This window comes from Synchiropus splendidus, chromosome 13 (genome assembly GCF_027744825.2).
Source record: "Synchiropus splendidus isolate RoL2022-P1 chromosome 13, RoL_Sspl_1.0, whole genome shotgun sequence".
NCBI classification, from domain to species: domain Eukaryota; kingdom Metazoa; phylum Chordata; class Actinopteri; order Syngnathiformes; family Callionymidae; genus Synchiropus; species Synchiropus splendidus.
Window position 1 is genome coordinate 15,916,612 of NC_071346.1, and position 17,778 is coordinate 15,934,389.

The following is a 17,778-nucleotide window of genomic DNA, read 5'->3' on the forward strand; positions in this document are numbered from 1 at the left end:
AGATTATGCTTTAAGGATCATTAAAATAGATAAATAAATAACTCAGTTGTAACATCATTTTAAATATATATCTATATTTTCACTTGCTTAGAGAAACCTGGAATATGTGAACTCAAACAATAAAACTGTCATCAAAAGACAAAAATAATTGGAATTTTTATCTGTGACTTAAGTGTTGGGTTATGGCTGGGACACACAAGAAGTTGTATGTAAAAAAAAAAAAAGAGAGAGCCCACAGTGATGTTTTTGTTATTGAAATTTTAGGCGGGTGAGAGACTGCGTTATTTGTGATTAGGCTTGTCTTTCCTATTGCAGCCCAAAACATCCCAGCATCCTCCAAAACACACTCCTGTTTATGTTTTCTCCGAGCATGGGTTGGAACAGATTTCTTAACTATTCTCAAGAAGTCATGGAAAGATTTAAAGTAGCCTCAGACTATTACAGTGGCAGTGTCAAATTCAATTAAGCGCAGGGACAATGTTTTAAACCAAGTTTATTTTGAGGGCCAAACAAAATGTGGATGCATTGAAGAGTCTATAGCTAGAAATTGAACAGGAAATAAAAGACTTAATGGAGTGCTGCATCAGTCTGTGAGCTATTTGAATTTATTTATGCTCATGACGTTGAGGTGCTCACTATTTAAAATTGCTATGACATTGAATTTTAAGATGATCATTTATATTTAAGCTCTACCGTGTCACATAAATTTTTGGTGCCATTAGGTCCATTAGTTCAACCGATGAATTACAGTGACTCAAGAGAACAAAATACAAACTGCATAGCTACCGACCTATATGAGACAGACTGCAACTTGGTGTAAAAGTTGCATTTGATTCTTCAGTTGATATTCCTGCGCATGCCTGGATGAATGGTAAGGTTGCCATCAAGTTGATATTGATACACGAGGATGTCTGGCCCTGCTCCCCACATCTTTCCAAACTCCTCTTTCATCTGCACTGCAGTTACCCATCACCCTGACAACTATAACAAACAACATGGGTTTGGGAATGGTATAACATGAAAAAGAGCGGAACCAAAGTGGAAGTATGGAGAGTCAACATCTGGGCGCCATTATCTTCAACAGCCAATGACAAATGACCTGTACTGTGTTCACTGACAAAAACGTTGTTTGGCGGTCGTCTCTGTCAGAAGTGAAAATTACATCACCAAATAGATTTGAAGTTTCCTGGGCCTCTGGGAGCCATTTAAGGACCTGAAGGATTTCATTACAGTTAGTTTTATTTGGATGGCCCATACAAGAGTCCCGTCTGACAACCATCTTGGTGTAAACAAATGTGTGTTACGCTGAGCCAAAATTCAAAATGGTTACAACCAAAAACCCACAGTTTTAAAAGACTTAAAATATGTTGAACCCTTACAGTCAAATGATCATTTCAACACATATTATTCTGATCCTCTTTATGAACATTTCTATTTCAGCACTTATTTTGATTCAACAAGCAGGTTTTTAATACTTGTTTTAAAAGACTAAAATACCAAAGAAATACTTATCGTCAACCGGTTTTAGAGTGTTATGATCCCCAAAAGATTTGCAGAGAATTTGTGGCAGATTATGTAGCAAATTCAGTCTAAGTTCAAGTCTATGGTTTTCAAAAAAAACAACGTTCTCAATTTATCAGTCAATTTTTTTGTCCTGAGGTCGTGACCCAAAGAACTAGATGCAAATGGCTGAACTGTGTTTTCAGCCATCTTGGAAAGACTCCGAATAAGACCTATTTTCCTCGACATCGAGAGGTGGCTCTGGCACCTTTCTGGAAGGCCCCTGGATGCCTCCCTGGTTATGTATTTGGGGATGGGAAGATTCCTGGGGTAGACCTGCGGTAACTTTAGTCATACACAATTGAACAAACAGCAACTAGAAGAGCTGGCTATATGAAATAGTTTACCTTCACCTTCACTACTGGTTAAAAACCATGGCAAAGGCTGGTGAGATTCCCTCCCAGCATGGCCTGAAAGTAAAAGACCATACCTCAGGATCCAAGCGTCCACCAGCACCCGCAGCTACGTATGCCTTCTTAATGGCTGTGCACACCCAGTGCACCAACCACTGAGAAGAAACTGGTCTCCCTCTGAGACTCCCACCATGGCAGATAAACTGTCCGTCGGTCTGAGACCTCCAGCTCTGTTGACATAAGATGACAACGCACGAACTGGACCCAACCGGTGCATTCTTATGTATTCATTGTTTTTAATGTCTGTTAAAAACAATGACACAATTTTAATGCCTGATTTTACAGTTGTACAGCACTTAGTGACAATCTTGTATTGCTTTTTAAGTGCTTTATAAATAAATATGGTATGGTATGGTATTCTTACCTCTTGCTCATTCTGATGATGGGGAGGAGAGAAAGACCCAAAGATGACCACCTGCGACCGTTATGGTAACATGATAACCTTTGGCCTGAAAGCAGGGTTCACCCCTAAAAGATATACACCTGGGATAACACCTGGAGCTGGAGTGTTTGTACCACTTTAACAACTGTATCTGACAATCCCATGTCAAGCTATTTCAATCTTTCAACAGCCAAACCTTCAGAGGATGTGCCAGCACCAGACGGCCTCGAAACATACCTCCGGCTTGGATCAGCGCACCAGGGACATCCGGGATCAGCCATGGAGGTCCCATCGTTAGCTTGGCCAGGTCCGAAAACTACCTTGTGCCCAGACGTCTCAACCCAGAGTTTCTGCTCCCGGACACGCTGCAGAAACAGCATCATTAACCTGAGCAGAGGAAAGATATAAAGCAGCCGCTGCGGCCACACGGGTCGGGCAGCACATCCTCCCTGAGTTTGGGCTTGTCCACCGCCCTCAGTGAGAACTACAGCGGAGCTTAGGTGTTCTCTGTCAGCGCAAATCTACAACTGGAATTCCAAATCGCTGCCAGAAGGCGTCTGCCACTTCTGGCACGAGACCCCACTCATCCGTGAGATTGCCTCCTCTGGACATCCTGTCGTGGCGTTGTCTGACCTTACCATTATGTGATGATGCGTCAGCGGTGGTGCGAAGTGAAGCAGAACCTCGTCCACTGCCATCAACTCCAACAGATTGATATGAGGTGCGGGATCGGACCATTCTCATCCCACGCTGTTCTCGTCTAGGGCGCCTCACCAGCCCAGGAGGGACGCATCCATGAAGATTGCTGGACACAACCCAGGTCCAAGTCCAACGTCATCCTGTCCCCTGGCCTGACACACTCGAGGACCTGCGTCACCGTCAGCATTCTGAACGATTGTGATGCAATGTGAGTGTTTAACCTCTGAAGATCCAGGATAGGTCTCAACTTTCCAGATCTCTATAAGACGAGGAAATCTACACAGTAAAACCCTGCCCTGCACTCAGCAGCAACTTTATCCCTTGTTCTAAGCGCACCCCTTCCTATGCTATGCACCCCCTTGAACATGGGAGGTTGAAGACAAAACTGAACTGCATAACCGGCATGTAATGTTCTGTCCATCCACGGAGGAAGGGGACCGCACAGGTCTCACCACTCTCCACAAGTCCAACAGAGATGGAGCCGAGTCGGGGGTAACCGGCCCTCCTGTGAGCTCCAGGTGCTGAGACCCCCCTGCAAAAGGAGGTCGATTATTCAAACTCCGTGAGTGACTGACCATGGCTGCACTACCCAGCAAGGGTCTGTCTCTCTGGCTCCTTCAGGCCCGTCTTGGCCAGCCAGATGTTACACGCCACCATCTTCTGGAACTCCTCATTGGCCACCCTGTCGAACACCACCTTGTCCATGGCCACCAACATTAGAGTCATGTTGCTGGCAAGATTCTAGTAGCACCAAACATAAGTCCAAGAGCTGCACAGGACAGGGGACACAAGCGTTCTGCTGGTCTGCAGCGTCAAGAATGAGCTCACATGACTTGCAAAACAGTACAGTATGTATTCAGTGATCACAAGTCAAAGGCTGAGTGGAAAAGACGGCTGAGCAGCGGAACACAAGGGGGTTAATGGTAATGTGCGGTGCCTACCTGGGTGGTGAGCCAATCAATCAAAGTCTCAGGCCAAGGCCAGTGCCTTGACGTGGATTCACCAATAGCAAACACGACATAGACGTGAACTATTGGAGCTGGCTCATGTTTAAGAGCTGATTTCTCTTAAAGTTGGATCGTTGCAGTGCAGGTTTCAAAGACTGCACGCAAGTCAAGTGAAAAAAATTGAGAAAAAAAGTCTGTGAAAGAAGCCTATTCCTCATTCATCGTAGACTCACTGTTTCATGAGTAGTGGTCACAAAATACAGTGGTGTCAAGTGGATAAAATTAACAAGTAATTCATCAGTGAGCCTGTGTGTTTGCTCAGACACATGAAAAATTAGAGCGAGCATTGCATTGCTCCTCAGACGGATGGATGGATTGGCTCCAGCCCCCGTACGACCCTCAGAACAGGAATGAGAGGTAGAAGATAAATAGTCATTCAGCAGAATTTTCTGCCAAAATCTACAGTCAAAGAAAAATACACAAGGCCATTGAAAAATTTAAGCCTTCAGAAAACGTTGAATGAAATGAAAATACTCTTTCATATATATATATATATATATATATATATATATGAAAGAGTATATCACCATACTCTTTCATCTTCAAGTTCAAAGTTGGAGTTGTCATCAAGTACACCGAGGTTGGCAACAGCCAAAATATTTTGTGAGTCTTTTGTTTGAACAGTCTTTCATCAGCTATTCTGGTGGATCACGTACACTACCTCGTGCCATTCAATTAATCAAAACCCGAACAAAACAATACACTTTGGATTTGTTAATGCACTTCAAAGCTTAGGTCACATTACATGTGTTTCAGTAAAGTGAGTGTTTTTTTCCCCTCCAGGTTTATTGGTTAGTTTCCTCCTTCCTCCTCTCTTATGGATGTTTGATCTCTCTACGTCCCATTTGTCTTTCTGACTCTGAAATGAAGTTCTAGCTCTATCTATCTCTGCATCTCTCCACTGTTACAGTCCTGGCATGTCATTGTTTTTCCTGACTCTTTTGAAACCCACCTCTGTTATATCTTGTTTTCCTGATTTTATCCTGTTTTCTTTTAGCTCCCGCCTCCTGCTTCTGCAGAGTCACGCTATTGGAGGAAGCTGGTGAACAGTGGCTGTGGAGTGATAGGTTATTCTAGGCACCATGTGGAAGGAAACATTTCAAAGTAATGGGGTTGATGTTTGGGTGGCACATAAACAACATTACTGTTGCAACACAACAAAAGTAGAGGGGTTTTTTTCCCCAAAAAAATGGTGTCAATAACTTGTGTTTCATTCATGTAAGCCAAAAACATTTATCAGTCATATCTCATTTCACATCTTTCTTGGTAGAAGTACTGAGTTCCTGGGTCTTTGCCACTAATTTTAAAAACCTTTTTACACTCGAGAAAAACTAGAGACAAATGAAAACTGCACCCACCCCATTAAAGTCATCGTCATCTCTTGTAGTTCTTGGAGAACCGACTGAGGTTCAAATATATTTGAGGATTTCATAAACAAAACATTGATCTTGTGCTGATATTCTGGAACGGTGTCTGAACAGTCAAACAATGTCATATCAGAATCATTTAAATCTCAATTATCAGTCTATCACATCGAAACTGAAAGTGACATCAATATCCTGTTGCTGTCTGAAGGTGTTAGGCCAAGTGAAACACACCATCACACCAACGCACACAGGAAGTACCTGAGGCACCGCAAGTCTGGCTAAGTGGAAGACGATTCTCCTCGAAGGAACAGGACTGAAGTAATGTATTCATTGTAAGTTCCACTGTGTGCCATCCGATCCAAGTGATACATTTTTGGCAATCTTTCAAAACACCTACACTGAAGCCCAAATTTGAGAAGCCAATTCAGGACCTAGTCTTGACATAAGGCGACAAAATGCATCCCTTCCTCAAGGCATCACTGATTCCTGTGAAAGTAGATTTTCCCAAACATGTTTTATTCATCACATTTTTTATACTTTTAGATTCTATATTGCTACTACTGTTAAGTCGAGGTATAGGATTTAAAGCCATTGTCCACTGAAAATATTTTTTTAAGTTCCTAAGACCTGCAGAGTCTTGTTCTTATTCCGGTTATGGGGTCACCAAGGTCCGGTCACATGTCAGCCACAGGTCATATATTGACTAACACTCTGAAAATGGATTAGAAAGAGGCTCCGATAGACCTATTTGTTCATCTCCTGAAAAGAAACCTCCCGAATATCCTCCAGAAAATAGCTGTCTGTATGCAGTGACTCCTTTCATGACAGATTCCTGTAGTTATCATGCCTTGAAATTATATATATTTTCGTATAAAACCTGAGGGAGGCACGGGTCATGGCTGAGGACGGCTTGAGGATTGGGTGAAAGGAATACCAGAGGTGAAGAGGGGGAGTGTGTGGGCAGGAAAGAAAGGGGAGACCGCTGCAATGTTTCAGAGTGTTTATTTAGTGCTGCTAGGATATCCTGTGAAATGATGGGATCATGACGTTGCTATGTGTGTTTGTGCAGGTGTGCGTGTTCACGCGCACACGTATGCAGAGTCCGTGGTCTGCTTTAAAACATTGTGAAACAGGACTTGAATAGTCTTTGTTCTGTGAGAAAAGGATTTGTTTCTTTAGGAAAGACTGACAACCACTTATTTAATTCTTTAATGTCAAGCTGTGCAGTGGAAAGAAACTGGTGGTATTGGACTTGGTTGTTGAAAAGTAATGTATCCTATTCTTACAGTTTCATCCAAGGTTTCTTTTATTAAACCTGTTGAGAAAGCTAAGTCTGATCTGTCTGACATATTCTCTTGTAGTTGAACCTCAGTAGTTGTCTTCATATTCTTTCCAGGAAGCAGATTTTCATGCTCTCTTTTTATCGGAGCTACTGTCTTCTAGCCTGTAAAGCTTGCCCCCTCCAGCATCCCTTCATGATCCACCTGCCACCCCACACTGTCAGTCTGTTTATCACCCAACAGGAACATGGTCTGTGTCTTCATCATCATCAGAGCTGCCCTCACTTCCATTCTGCGCATCCTTAAAACGTAATATGAAAAATTGTGCTTAAATCATGGCAAGAAGCAACTACTACGTTCATATTGTTATGACCAATTCTATATTAGATTGTATAAATATGGTGAAAAACGAAGTATTCTTGCAATGTGGTTTGTTTCATGCAGGGCATCTCAATTCTATTCTGTTGCGCCCCCCCCCCCAGGAAGAAGTAAACATTTCACGCCCCCGTAACTCACCTCTGTAAATAGCATCATTTGTCTATAAAATTATTATAAGTATACCTCTGCATAACATTGTATCCACGTAAACATTAAAGAAAATAAGTCACAAAAGACTTAAAATGCATCAATTTGGATGAAATTTATCAGTGGATGTGCAATTACACTTTATTACATCGCTCTGAAGCCCCCCTAGGTGGGCCCTCCACACTATTTGAGAAGCACTGGTATAATGAGAATTAAAACATAGTTGAAAAGAAGTATGATCTAATCTGAATAAATCTATTTTAGCCAATAAGACAAGAATAAAAGGGATGGGGAAAGTGTTGAGGGAATTAAGTATATAATTGATATGTTGAAAAATAAAATAAATAAATAAGAAAATAAAAGTTAGAAACATATGGGCAGACGACAAGAATCTCGTCAGAAAATGCAATATAATCTGACCAAAGTCTGTGTGAACGTGGGAAAGGGGATGTGAGACCTTTCTACCAACTCTGAAAAATGTATACTTGATAGAATAGGCTGCACCTTGCTGTGCTAGTTCACTCACTCACATTTTTCCTCTTGTTTTACCTTCTTCTGCCATGTGCATTATTAAAATATGTTGCTATGGTCAGTGATGAATTGATTTCCCTATCTACAGATGTTGATCTGTAGCGAGCTCTGTGCAGTGTGGCACTTGACTAAAAAAGTGGTGATCTCATCCAGTCATGTAAAAAACTTTATTATCGTTCAACCACTGCTTTAATATTGTATGGCATGCCAAAATATCTTAAGACCATAACAATGGAAACTTGGAGATACTGTATGGAGGCAAACATTTTATTATTTATTTCTTTTTTTATTTTATTAGTTATCACTATGTTTAATGTTCTATTATAAACTAACGTTGACCTCACCATTCAGCCCAGGTTTTAGGCGACAGAGCTATTGAAATCCTCGGAGGCAAACTACTTAGGCAAACTATTTACTGTGTGTTTTCAGAACCTCACTCAGATACTATCTTGCTGTCGTGTGTACAGTGTTTTAACTCACACACACAATGGCATACACACGCAGGCAAACCCAGACAAGGTCCATTTAGGAGGAAGTTTTACATTTGTCATGTCTGTGGTTATGTGTGTTTGTGTGTGTAGCGGCACACTCTTTTAACACCTATTGGAGTTAAAAGCCGTGGACCAGGATCTTTAACAATGCATCAGCCAATAGGATAGTTGTAAAAACATCTTAAAAAAGGGGAAGCCACAATGAATGGATTGAAGAAAGAGGAAAAGAATGTGATATCACGAGAAAATGAAACGTGCATTTACTGACTGAACGTGACTGGACACTTGCTTAGAGTATATTGCTTTTGGGGTGTTTTTATCTTAATTTATTTTCTCCATATTATTTAATTGAAGGAAGGATGGTTGTGCTGACCACAAATGCAAGTGAAACATTGTTATTAATTTTCAAATTTAATGCGTATAATATCTGTATATATGTTTATGTATAAAACAGCCTACATGATTCGTTTGTTTATCTTATCCCACTATTAAATCGGGTACTCAGACGCGTTGGCCAGCAGGTGGTGCTGCATATCCATGCCACTTTATCTCAGACGGATTGTCATGATTATGATAAGCACAAATTATTTCCCAGTTGCTTCACACTTGTATCATATCGTATGGCTCGTACCATATAGCCCTGCTTCCCTCATTCACCTTTCATATAATAAGCATTTATAACTTCAGTGGAATTATGATCAAGTTTAAAACAATCTCTGTTTTTACAGCAGATTTTCTCCAGTATATGTGCAGATTATTGGGATGCATTTTTCTGCATCCGACCCCTAATCATCTTTCCCTCAGTATTCATCATATCAGTATCACTGATTCACCCCTCCAAAACCCAGACACCCCCCGTGCTGCCTCGGCCCAAATTTCCTCACAACAAATCCCTTTGAACAGTGACGTGCGACCGCGCTAGAACTGGCACGGCTGTGGGCTGTCACCAGAAATGCCCAAAAGTGGATTCATCAAGCGTCATGTTGTTGGTGCCGGGACGCAGCATGTTACTGTGTCAATCCTGCTGTTAAGCCCCGACTCTGCAGGGGTGCAACTCTTATTCAGGTCACAATTGTTGTGAAAGGACTCATCCCCCATGGATTGGTCCACATTGCAAAAGTCATGTCAACATCTGGCCTGTGTGACCTCAATCCCCCCAAGATTCCACCATGTTATGGCACTACGATGCGCTACAAAACGATGCTGTATATCTAATGGGTCCCCAACTTATTCGAGAATTCACGTGGTGATGTTGCTGTGATGGGTCTTTACAGATGCCAAATGTGCTCAGAGAGTTCCAAAGAAAACAAGCTACAATGGTTGTTTTTTTTTCTCTGCTTTCTGACATAAATAACGGTAAAATAAAACGTTGCACTTTGTTGCATCTGGTAAGTCTTGCCATTTTAATATGCTATTTAACAGACTCAAGCTTCTTTGGGCTGAGGTCAAAGGTCAATGCAACAGAGCAGGGAGATCTTTCTTTCTTTTAAAACTTTGACCAATTAGCCACACTTAGAAACCCAATCCCTATTTCAGCAAAAACAAGATGGCACAACCAAAAACATTTGATCCAAATTTTCAGAAAGAAACCAATCCATACTGGACAATAAAATCTGTAAGGAATCAGCATTTGACATGTTTTGTATAACTAGTCATAACAAGATAAATATTAAACAATGCTGTAATAACTTTGTAGTAATGTTTTTGTGCTGAAACTACTGTCTCAACTAGTGTCTCAACAAAGACTAAACATAATCTTTGTGTCCCCTACATAACCTTGTATCCTTGTATCCAGTTACTGGATTCATCCGAAGTGCTCCTACTGAACTTGTCACAAAACTACTGGCTTTCCGTCACAAAACTTGCTCTGTGTCTCTCAGGAAATGTCTTCTCAGTTGCTGATTGCTTATTGATAATGATTTATGTTTTTTAGGTGACATGTTGTACTCACAAAATATTGATTAATGACAATAAAAAGTATCAATAAAACGTTACTTTAAAATAAATAAAATCCACCATATTCATGCAGGTATTTTGAGGTGTGGGACAGTGAGCCAGCTCCTCCTCTTGACCAAATGGCCCCATTAAACCCCCAGTTGAGATTGAATAATGGACATTGTCGGTGCTGCAACACAAAAGCAGAGATTTTGGCCGTGCCTTGTCTGCGTAGCCCACAAAGACGACTGGAGCAAAAGGCAGCGATATCCTCAATAAGGGCATCTGGACCTCCCAACTCAGGACAGACAGGAGAATGTTGTTTCTCATGGTTTCAGAGTCCTTTGGGTGCCTTTTGATCAACTCCCAGTTGACTGTGCTGTAAAAGATCTAAAAAAGTAAAACATGCACAGGCCAGAAGGCTAGCATCTCCACAAAAGGTCTTCACAATTTATCAATATATCAAAACGTGTCAAAAATAAATGTCATTCCTGGGGATAATATTGCACACCATGGACAACCAATGAGATTCCTCTAGACATTTGGGTCTGTTCTCTCTTTCTTTTTATTTTCACAGTGCTGACACTACAGATAGAATGTCTCCGCCAGATATGATGAGAATTGAAGAAAAGCAAATTAGTAGCGTCCTTATTATTATTATTAAAACAATAGAACAAGCGCATTGTTGACAGATGTCCGTAGATCAAAATGCACTCAATGACAAAGTTAAGAGCAAGAAAGATAATTCGGGCTGAAAAATTACATAACTGCTAGAAGGGAGGAGGAGTGTGGGCTGGTGAGAGGGGAATGGATGAAATGCACTGACGCAATCTCACACTGACTCCACCTCTGACTGAAGCTGAGTTGAGTCATGAAGACCAGCTGCTGTAAATTTGGACAAATTTACAGTTGGTGGTGAAAAAAAAAAGAGGGAAGTATTCAGATGAAAAAATAAACTCATGTGAACTGGCAATCATTCTTCTGGAAGGAACACAAAAAAATGAACGTTTCACCCTATGACCACAAATTAAAATTCATATTTAAACTGAACCGATTGAAGCCTTTGTCCATACAAATAACCTTCCTGCATTGTTGCTATAGGAATATTGACAATGTTTCTGGATGGCAATGTTTATTTGCTTCAGATCAAATAGGATATTTAGGGGATTACAACCCATCAAATGGGAGCTCTAATTCTGATTAATCCTATGGAAACATCCTTTTAAATAAGCAGTCAGTCATCCAGCTAGCAGAATCAGCCAGCAGTCATAATGATTTAGTGGCTGGGTAAGTGAGCAATGGACGAACCGGAATGAACCCTGGAGTGAATCATTGCCTGATGATGTGCATTCAGCATCTGACTCTTTAAAATAGTCTAAATCTAATCGTCAAGAAAATGCAGTCTGGCCTGTACTTATATTTGTTGTCTTTCATACATTCATGTTTTTAGAATAAAATAAAAAATACAAATTTTGGAGAAGCGAGACTCATTCATCGGGTGTTTTCTAAAATAACCGTGACTACAGTATATACAGTAAAGTTTGCAGCAACCATGATTGGACAGCATCTAATTTGATAAACGTTGTGTATAAACGCTATTATCCTCGTTGATACACGAACAAAGAGTCCGGCTGAACTTGAACTCAGCATCACTCTCGCAGCCCGCAGACTCAGAGGAGAAAGGATTTCTTGCTTCCGGCCTCCGATTGGCTGAGCGGTTGGTGAGAGGGCGTGGCTTAGTGCTGAGTCCTGTCACCAGACTAGTGCGAGCTGCGAAGGTGTTTCTGCAGACACACACAGACAACCACAAACGCGTCGTCCGTGTGGCTCTCAGCGAGAGAACAGGGACTCTACTGCGCCGTGAGTACATTTTTGTTTTTATTGCGGTGTTTGACTGCATGTTTATGACAAGCCTCGCGTCCCTCAAATGTTATTGCACTGCTCCTTATGGCGTCGTTATGTGGATGCTGGGAGCCATGTCATTGTCACCCACTGCTCTATATTTAGCCGTTTTCATATGCCACCCGGTGCTGTGAAATATCGCTGCATCTCATGCTCGTCTTTCATGAAGGCCATGAATGGTGGGCGTGTGACTCTTTCGTGCGGGAGACCGTGGAATCGCGCCTCTTTGTTATGGTGGTGCCGCAGTCGGGATGGTACACCCTCATGCTAGTTATCCTCCAGTCTTCGTCCAAAAATACTCCTGCTCAGCCTGGCTTTGTGATTCAAGCGACTCATCCCATGTTCTGCTATCACACTCAGTAGTACTGGCCTTATGCTATAGTGCAGGGTGATGACATGTTATATGATGATGATGATGATGATTATTTTTACTATTTATAGATTTGTCTGTATTTCTTAAAGGCAGAGCAGTGCAGATGTGCTAGGCCTGGTTATGTAAAAGCGCACTCTGCCAGGATGTACTGTATCATTTGTTGGCTCTGCTGTGTAGAAAATAAACCAGCACTACACACACAAACACACACACACCAAGTATCGTCTCTCGTTGTGGATTAGTAGACATTGTCCTACATGTACACATCATTGTCACATTCAAGATTAAACTTGTTTATCTCCATAAGAAATATCTTAAAATGGCTGCGTCTGGTCCAAATCTCATCTTAAACCCCCACATTTCTGGCCTTCATCATTCATCCACGAGTTTCAAGAGAAACATTGACTCTTTTGAGAATTTGGAATTGGGAGAGATAAGCAACATGAGAAAGGCTTTCACTGTTACTCCTAGAGCTACTTTGATTTCTCCTTTTGATATTAGGTATTCTAAGATATAAATATACAGCTCAACAGTTAAATTAAGGCATAAACAAATGGCACATCGCATCAATATAGCTGATAAAAAAGCAGAAGATGAGTCAAACGTTGACTAGCCAGAGGATTAAAATGAAGTATATTATGAAAAGCACAAGAATATTCAGCATTTTCGGCTTAATATATACGCTTCTACTTCACTATATTGTAAAGTACTTTTGCACTAATGAGATAACACTTCTCATGTAACATATGATACAGTCATACTGTGTGAACACAAGTTAACTAATCATAATAGCGCTCCTCATTTCCTTACACATTTAGAGATGTGTTGCTCCTTTTCACATGAATTTTGAGAGCTGTGAACTTGTAGAAAGTTGTGATGAGCTGACATGAGCTGATAGTGCAGTTTTTTCAGCCTCAGCATGGAATCCTCATTGGTTTTGTCATGCACATTCACCAGCAATAGTTGCTTTGAAAAAGGGAGAGAAAACTGTGAAGTTGAAATCAACTTAAATGAAAATTAAATAAACAAATTAGATTTTTCTGTATAACAAAAAGTACAAAATTACATTTAAATAGCTTAATTTACATTTCATATGGAGGCTGTCATGATGCCACACCATATTTCAGGCTTCTGATGAGCAACCATGAGGTGTTCTGGCCGTAATTGTCATCTATTGTATAATTTTGTGAGTAAACATATATATTTTTGTAATATATATATTCAGTAGCTTTCCTCATTCTTGGTATGAACTCTAACATATACAAATATTTCACTCCTAGGTTGTCTTTGTGCTGCCAATTAGACATTTGCAAAATTAGTTACCTCAAACATTTAATAATAATTCATTATTAAATGCCTTTGTGCCAAAATATTCATTAATTTATCCACTTATATATTATGTAATTAAAAAACCTCCAATCTGTTCAGTTTTTTTGCTCATATTCTCATGAAATTGCTTTTAAATGACTTGCCTTGGTTTGATGCACAGTCCGTTTACTGATGTCTGCTAGTCAGTAGATTTTCCTCTGTGTAATGAAGCTCTTTTCTGCTGGTGTTCAGGTGATGATGATCGTGCGCTACCTGTAACATCCTTCTAAAAAGAGTCATAAGTGTTAAAAACGTGGATTTGCGTCCAGTGATGTCTTGCGCACTTGACTTTGCTGGTTGAGATTAGTGTCCCATGAGTTTGGAGTGAAGAACAGACGATGGATGAATAGTCACCTGGACAAAAGAGAAGGCAGGCTGAAAAAAAGAAGAAAGAAATATTCATTAATCATTATTTCATCAGTATATAATTCCTCAAAAGGTGCAAAAACGTGACACATCAATGGTTAAATTAAATCATTTATAGTCAAAGGCAACTCTCTGGTGATGTATAGACAGATTCACACATGTACTCTCTCTTCATAAATTATTTCAAGACAGTTAGGAGGGGGAAGCTCAAGTCAAGGTGATGTATTTTGTGATGATGCAGTTGCACTTTTAACTCATGAAAAACCTTGGATGACGGTGTGCAGTATGTGGAGGATGGATTATTAGATAATATTCTGATGCATGCCTGTTCTGATGATGCTATAATTTCTGTTTAAGGGATTGGTAGGATTACATGCAATCCTCCCAGATTACCGGTTCTGCAGGCAGAATGTCATGATGAACGTTCAGCCAGGTAGTTCATTTGCAGAAAAGCATAGACGTCTGCTTAGGACAGGAAAATCAGTTCAGTTGTGGAGTTAAAACGTGAAGAATTCAAAGTTATCTGCTGGCAAATGAAAATCTTTGCCCTCTTCAGTTCAAGATAATTAAGGTGTCTCCATTCTTTTGTGCATTTTTCCTTTATGAACTTTCACTCACTGAATTGCATCCAATGGCTCATTGGCTCTTTTCATAGTCTTAAGTTCCATCATGTCTTTGGTGTGTAATCCATGAGCATCTGCAATAAGGCTGAAATACTTACAGTATCCCTTGTGTTAGTCTCACATGGCAGTAACATGAATATAGCTGTGGTCTCTTTCAACTTGTGATGGGTCCAAAACGCTATGAGTGTGCAATAATTTGCATTCATTATTGATGGCCTCTGGGAGTAATCGAGGCAAGGAGCTTTTTGTTAAAAGGTAATGGAATTGCATCGCTGGGAAGTATCATAACAAAGTGAGCACACATTATGTGGCTTTATTATCCTGCTGCAGATTCTACCCTGTGTCAATGGAAATTAAAAGTATCAATATCTCTATGACGATATACCTTATCATTACCATCATCTTAATCACATTGATCTAGAGTCCCCATCCTATCCCTGTCCTAAAAATATTTCTTAATTTCTTCAGACACATTTTAGAACACCCACCAACACTTTCAAGATTAGATAAGTCATGAATCACTATTTTCATAAGTGAGAAAAAAAAATGTGTTTCTTTGGGGAGGGAGCTCAGAGACAATCTGCTTAAATTGAATCCGTTTTTAAAGCAGATATGAAGCCAAGAAGTGATTTTTATTCAAAGAAAGGGCACTTTTGTGCGACATATGCACACAAATACCTGTAGTAGTAGCAGTAGTAGTAGTAGTAGTTTATTCCAATCCCACATCAAACAACTCTTTCATCTTAACTTGAGCTGAGGAATCGAAACGGAGCAAAGAGAAGAACAGTTCATGTAATTTCTGCCCTTTTTTTCTGTATTTTATTTTCCTGTATATTTTGTTTATGAAGATCATTTTGAGCTCTGTAAGTAAACTCACACAGAGCGATGAAACAAAATCAAATCAATGCAAAGGGAACGGCGTGGTGTCATTGTATTGGACTATTTCACCTTGACAGTATGTTGTCAGCAGAAATCTAAACTGATGTTCTTGATTTACACACTGGTGAGCCTTTGTGTGCGCCTGTGTCGCTGAGTTGTTTTCTGTCATGGTAATGATTTGGCAGTGGCGCTGAGTCACTACTGTGGCTGGCCAGCAAAGCAAAGCTGCCTTCAAATCCTCCGTCCGTTCAGAACTTAAGTCAATCATGCTGATGTTCAATTGTTAAGTGTCACCATATAAATGTCTACAATGTGCTATTATTGTGTGTTGTATTTTTTTCTATTCTATTTTTTTAATCACCATATAGAGTCACTTTATAACCTGAAAGTTTACAGCTGATGCAGTTTGATCATGCTGATTTCCTTTGACTATGTTTGCATCCATATATTCATCTTGAAAGTCAGCATGTCAGCTCCACCTCCTCTCAGGCTCTGCAGTGAACTCGTCCTTCAGGGCTCCAGTGTCTGCAGCGAAGGTCGGGCACATTCATGGTGATGCTTGCTGAGTGATAGGAAGTGAAACCTGTCTGTCATTGTCTCTTGTGGTTGAGTGACCTAACTTAAATGACAGAAGCGAAGGCTTTTTTAACGCATGTTGCCTCCATTGGGCATTAAGCAGCATACTTATTTTACCTCTGAGAGCATATTCAGGACCAAAAGAAAACACTTGAGGCTCAGCAAGGATTTCAGCCCTCATTCACCACTTTTTTTGAGTGCAAAAGGAAACAGTGGAGTGCCTTATTAAACAAATGTGCCCAAGCGTGAAAGGAACATCTAACAAAAACTTTGGAAAATTCCACAAATTGGGGGAATGGTAATGCACTGTCATCACCATTTAAAACTCCATCCAAAGGTGCCATGGCTGTCATTTTAAGTGACCTGACATAAAGCTGGTAGAGATGTATTTGAGTAAGTTGGTTGGTTGTTTAAATCCATTTACTTGGATGGGAGGGGAGGACGACGGTGTGGATGTAGCAGGCGAAGTAAAGAGGCTCAGACCTCCCTCTAACCTGACTCCTCCTCACTGATCAGAGGGTTGGCAGTTTGAAACCATGCCAGCTGCTATTGTGGTGTCTTTGGGCATCCACCTTTCCACGTCTGAATTTGTATGAGTCATGGTAGTAGACGAAGGGCCTGCTCGACATGTATTGGCAGTCATGCTTCCGTCAGTCTGTCCCAGGGCCGCTGTAGCGACAACTGTAGCTTGCCACCACTGGTGAGTGGCCTGACCGAAGCTTGTGGAGTGTCTGTTTAAGGGTGCTTTCACACTAGGGGTTCTGTCTCGAGACAAAGCTCTTTCGTCTAAGAGGTCCGAGATGTGAACACAGGCGAGTCGGGTTTTGGCCACGGACCTGATCCCCACTGGAGACCTGCACTTTGTCTCATGAAGTTCTCAGCGGGTGGTGAGCTTTACACCTCAGGCGACTCAGTGCTAAGTTGCTACATTACCACTAAATCTAACATTTTTACCATACAAAAGTTAGGGGTAAAATGCAAAATAACGTTTTTATTTCTATGTTGATCTTGCAGTTTTATCAAACTATTGAACATTTTTAAGTGTGATGTGTAATTGTGATTTTTGTAAATGTAAAATTACACTGCTACCTTCTGTTATGTTCAACTGGAGAAATGTAAGACAAATTTGCAAACTAATGTTCTTTTCCTTTTGAACTCTAAATGGATTTTTTATGACGGTATTCAATGTTTTGTTTGGCAGCCACTGCTCCCTCACATTTGACTGTTTTTTTAAGGAACAGTGTGGATTTTGTCCAGGGGACATCCTGAAAAAATGCCAAGTCAAGTCAAATTGTTTTTCTTGGTGCAATCAAGCAGCAGTTCTACTTTGAGCCTCTGCTGGATGGCCGAGTTTCCTCTCAGGGAGATTCCACCCACACTGCAGAGAAAAATCCATTTTGGCCTCTAGTATGCATGATTTATTTTTTTGTTGGTCAGATTGGTTCCGCTTTTCCTTCACCATGAGAGAAATGTCTCGCCGCCTTTTTAAATTGCTGAACAA

At 40.6% G+C, this 17,778-nt stretch overlaps 1 protein-coding gene across 5 annotated transcripts in view; it reads left to right on the forward strand.

Moving 5' to 3' along the window:
* Nucleotides 1-11,912: 11,912 nt before the first annotated feature.
* LOC128769139 (microtubule-associated protein 4-like) overlaps nucleotides 11,913-17,778 on the forward strand; it is a 50,425-nt gene continuing 44,559 nt past the window's right edge. For all 5 annotated transcript variants that reach the window (XM_053882483.1, XM_053882484.1, XM_053882486.1 and 2 more), the window contains exon 1: nucleotides 11,913-12,050. The gene's annotated coding sequence lies outside the window, so the exon portion shown is untranslated. The remainder of the gene's footprint in view (nucleotides 12,051-17,778) is intronic.